This window comes from Alexandromys fortis, unplaced genomic scaffold, assembly GCF_014885135.2.
Source record: "Alexandromys fortis isolate MF-2015 unplaced genomic scaffold, M_Fortis_MF-2015_v1.1 scaffold_31, whole genome shotgun sequence".
Taxonomy (NCBI): Eukaryota; Metazoa; Chordata; class Mammalia; order Rodentia; family Cricetidae; genus Alexandromys; species Alexandromys fortis.
The window spans coordinates 4,417,239-4,422,337 of record NW_026067974.1 but is presented as its reverse complement, the minus strand read 5'-3'; the positions used below and the strand labels follow the sequence as shown (position 1 = coordinate 4,422,337).

Here is a 5,099-nt window from a genome sequence, read left to right as displayed (position 1 = left end):
TAGCTATTGGTGAACAAGCTAGGTTTTCCACCCTACTGAGATATTATTTCTTTTGAGGGAGCATCTCTTTGTAGCACGCTTTGGCTGCAGACATTCACTACTCCTATCGCAGCATTGCTGAGACCGGAGATATACACATCTACACTAATCAAAGAGTTAGCCTTTCAAATTAACAAAGGAGAAAGCAAACCTAATAAATGTGGACTTTACTAAGGTTTCCCTTATGTCTAACTAGTTAAAGAAAGTCATATGGCTAAGTCAGATATAGATAGGGACTTCTGTGGTATAGGTGGTCCTTCTGTATTTGTATTACTTTCATTGGTTAATCAATAAAGAAACTGCTTGGCCTGATAGGGCAGAACATAGATAGGTGGAGAAGACAGAACTGTATTCTGGGAGAAAGAAAGCAGCAGATCGAGCCAAGCCACCATGAAGCTTCCAGGTCAGACATGCTAAATCTTTCCCAGTAAACCACGACCTTGTGGTGACATACAGATTTTTAGAAATAGGTTGAATCAAGATGTGAGAGTTAGCCAATAAGAAGCTAGAGCTTATGGGCCAAGCAGTAATTTAATTAATACAATTTCTGTGTGCTTATTTCGGGGACAAAGCTAGCCAGGTGGCAGGACACAGCCCATGCCCCTCACTATNCCCAGTGAGGGACATTTTTTGGTAAACCTATTTTCATTTTGGAAAATATTTATGAATAAATAGTTTTATATGACGGCTGGCAGCTGCAGCCTCTCCTGTTCCCCCAAGAGTTAGTGGGCAGGAGTGGGGTTCTGCTGGCGAGGGCGCCGGGCCAGCTGAGGGTTGAACTGGGAGTTGTACCGCTGCCTCCGTTCATGTCTCTTCCACTTCCACCTGACCTTGTTGGGATGCTCGGCCTTGTACACGGGCCAGCAGGGCCTCTGTTCTAGCCCTCTCAGCTGCTTCTCGCTGAAGACGCTCAGCTCGGAGCTCTTGTAGGGAAGGTGGCTCTCTGGGCCGTTGTTTCTGAGGCCTCTCCTCTCTAAAAGGACGGCTTTCACTGCTGTGCCTTTTCTTTCACAGGTGCTTCTGCATCTCCCTCAATGGGTCCAACCGATTCTTGATCTTCTCATCTGGACTTGGGCCTGGAGAGCAGCCCCCTTTCCCTGGGGGGAGCTGGTACCAAGGAGGTTGAGTTTGGGCCTCTGCTGCACTCTGGCCCAAGTACGTCAGGATGCCTAGTGCTTTCTCTTGCCTCTCCTTCTCCTGTCGCTTCTCTTCCTCATGCTCTTTATTGCCTCTGGGCACTCCTTTCCCTTCTTCCAGCAGCTCCTTAAACAGGTCCACGGGGCCAGAACTGGGAACTCCTGCATCTGCTGCTTCCAGTTCAGGCAGTGAGTTCTGGCGCCTGGCTTTCTTCCGTAAGAATTCTGTTCGGGCCTCTTGCTGAGCGAGCAACACCCTCCGCTCACGTGGGCCTTGTCGCACCGCACGCGGGCAACATTGTCCTTGTTCAGGACGTGCCAGCTCTTCTTGGGCAAAATATTCATGGCTCCGTAGCCGACCTCTGACCAACAGGCCCACTCTCCAATACTTCCCTATAATTGTTTCTTTTACCTTTTCTTGGGTTCTTTCCTTCTTTTTGTCTTTTTCGTCCTATATTGATGTGTTTGGTTTTGTTTTATCTTATATTTTGTATTTATTATATTATTTTCCCTTAAATTATGTTTTCTTTCTAAAAACAGACAGAAAAGGGTAGATTCAAATGGGAGAAGAGGTGGGGGAGAATTGGGATGCATAAAGGAATAGGAAACTGTAAACTTGATATATTATATAAGAAAATAAATCTATTTTTAATTTTTAAAAAGAAAGAAATGTACTATTAAAATAGAAGGATAGAAGCAAGATTCATTAGAATCAATTCCTTTGAGTTACAACATGTTATCCTAGAGGAAGGATCCTTAAGGCCTAGGAAACAAAAAGCTAATAAATCTCATGAAGTCACAAAACCTACCAGACTCAGGCTCCTTCTGTTCCCATAATTATGTAAGTAGTTAAAAAAAAAAAAAACTTTTGTAGTAGGGGAGACTCTCACATCTGTAGAGTTATCTGCAGTATGCGCAGAGTGATCTGGACATACACCATCACCCATGTAGGAATGGGCTTTTTGAGTAGTCCATGCTCTTATATGTAACTCCAGTAAACTCACTGGTTAGATAACCTGGACTTTGGATAGAACTAGTTTGTCCTATCTGCAGTCACCAGATATTCACTCAGGTTTACCTGGAAAAGTCTCACACAACAGTAGGACAGCAGCAAATAACTGTAGTGGAAGGGTGACTCTGAAATGCCATTGTTTCACAGCCATGGATTAGAAAATCCACACACGTGAACATTATTCAAATGCCTAAATTGTGCAAGTTTCTATTAGAATACATTGCATATTTATAGTGTCATCTAATTTGCAGTTTCTTTAATTATTGTAAGTTTTTTATTAAAAGTTATTACATAGTGTTCAGAGTAGTTTTAACTAGTAGGTCTTTAGCAAATATCAACTAAATTATCTTGAGATTAAATGTTGTGATACTTTTCAAAACTTTCTTTTTCCCTCAGTAATTTATTAGCTTCCTATTTTATAAAAGCATGTCCCTATGTATGTTCTTGGCATAGCACATAGAATGTTTTTCAATGATTTAGTTTTAATTCATGTGTATTTGTGCATGTGTGTGTGTGCATGTACATGTGCAAGCTACATGTGTGCAGATACCTACAGAGGAAAACAACAGATTTATTAGTGATTTGCTTGACATAAGTGCTGGGAATTGAATTCTGGTTCTTCAGAACACTACAAGCCCTCTTTGACCACCGAGCCACATATTTAGCCTACAGACTAGTCTCCTGAGAAAGAGAAATGACAGCTTATCCACAGAGGTGACAATCATACAGGTGGTAAGAAAATCTCATAAGGGTTGGGGCAAGGTTCTGTTCTTGTCTTTGTAGGAAAATACTCATCTTCAACTAGTCTAGAGACCTTGGACATCAAGATGCCTAACAATAAAAACAGCTATCCAGAAAGAATCAACAAGCAAAGAGGAAACTGACTTATAATGCTGTATAATCTGCATGGTAAAATTTGATTATCTGCACATGAATACATCTCTAATTGAAAATCAGAGCTGGCTTTGGAGTTAGATGATGATTCTTCACTAAATCCAAGCATGTTGTTAACAGAAAAAATTAGAATTTCTGTCTCATGTCAGGAGCCATCTGTTATGGGACATAAAGAAGATAGATTTTAAGTAAATATTTTACTTTTTTCCATGCCCATTTTGTCTATATCAGATCTTTTGTTGAATATATGTCTACATGAATGATGTTTAAGTTTTCAACAATGAACAGTAGATTTTCCTGAAGTAATCTTTGAAGCTTCCAGGAAGAAGATGGGGTCCCACAATAACAACCCTGCCTGACTGATATTACATCATGATGCTGATAGCACTATAGCCCTACTGAGATTGGTACCAGCTGTGGAAATGGTGCACCTTCCTACAATATTCGGGCCTGAACTCCAAATAAAAACAAAAAAAAAAAAAACCCTATTAACTACTCAGAGACCATTTACAATTATACAAAACAGCAATATTAAAACTCAGCCATCATTTTACTTTTTCAAGATCCCATAGAAAGAACATCACCTCCATGAGAGTTGAAAGCAGTCCTAGAAGATGATGACCCCTCTCCCAACAAAGTTTGTCCTTCTGGTTAGGAACACCATTTAGGGCATTCAGGGGTTGATTATTACTCTTGTAGGGTTGGGATAGAAACTATATATACTTGGAGATCTCAAAAAAAGAGGGAAAACTGAATGGGATAATTCAGGTAGGTAGATTAGTACAAACTTACACTAATAATAATAATAATAGTGAGTAATAGAGTGAATACTTGTGAGCTATTATGTATGGACAATTTACATTGGTTTAGGGTTTTGCATATTGATACAAGTTCAAATGGTATTTGTTATATTGAATATTGCCGATTTCTGTTTACAGTATTTGTACACCTATGCAAAGTTGTTTTGTCAGATTATATGCAGCTTCCAAACTCTACTTCCTCCACTCAACTCTTCATTTGGCAAATCATTGGCAACTAGCATGCTATCATTTCAAAGGCAAGAGAGGCTCAACATCTTTCCTTTAATTAAAATTTGGAAAAAAAGTCATTATTTTTCATGAGTTAAAATATTTCTTGGAATTTATTTAAATGGCTTCCCAGTAAAGAAGGGAATGGTGTGCTTATAATATATAACGGTGCACCAGGAGAAATGTGGCTTTGTTGTATAGAAGAAATCATCTGACAATATAGTTTCGAGGCAGAACAAAGTTGATATTATTTAGGAAATTTATAGGAAAAAAAATGGCATATACTTGTTTGTCTAACATCTATATGCACAAATTATATTTTCACAGTCTTAAATTTAAAAGAGAAGAGGAAATCTAATTTTGATATTTTTAACGAAATAACACTTAAGTTTTCTATTCAAATGTTCCTGCGCAATAGGAATGAAATTAAGAAACAATGAAAAATTCTAAGGAACTAGTATTTCACTATTTAAAATGAAATTTTGCGACCTGGAAGATATAAGAGACACAGGGCCTTCGGATTGCCCCCTTTATTTCAACAGAGCCTCGCAGGAGGTTTCCTAATCACTCTAAAGGAAACAGGTGGGAATCCTGCCGTTAGCCACTTGCCCTCTGTTCGGGATGTTAGGAGGGCTTCTCATTCATCTCATTCAGCTGCCACTTCCTTCCCACTCTTCAACAAGTACGGGAGAATACAAACACAACCACAATCCTCCATGCTGGGTGGCAGGCTATTTGTCTTCTTCCCCCCGGATTCAAGAAAGACAGAGCATGGGACCTACTGAAACTGAGAAGCTTCTGCAAAGCAAAGGACACTGTCACTAAGACAAAAAGGCAACCCACTGACTGGGAGAAGATCTTCACCACCCCCGCAACAGACAAAGGTCTGATCTCCAAAATATATAAAGAACTCAAGAAACTAGACGTTAAAATGCTAATTAACCCAATTAAAAAATGGGGCACTGACCTGAACAGAGAATTCTCAACAGA

At 39.6% G+C, this 5,099-nt stretch overlaps 1 pseudogene; it reads right to left on the bottom strand.

The window, feature by feature from the left end:
• Positions 1-746: 746 nt before the first annotated feature.
• On the bottom strand, positions 747-1,532 carry LOC126510352 (leukocyte receptor cluster member 1 homolog; annotated as a pseudogene).
• Between the last annotated feature and the right edge of the window lie 3,567 nt (positions 1,533-5,099).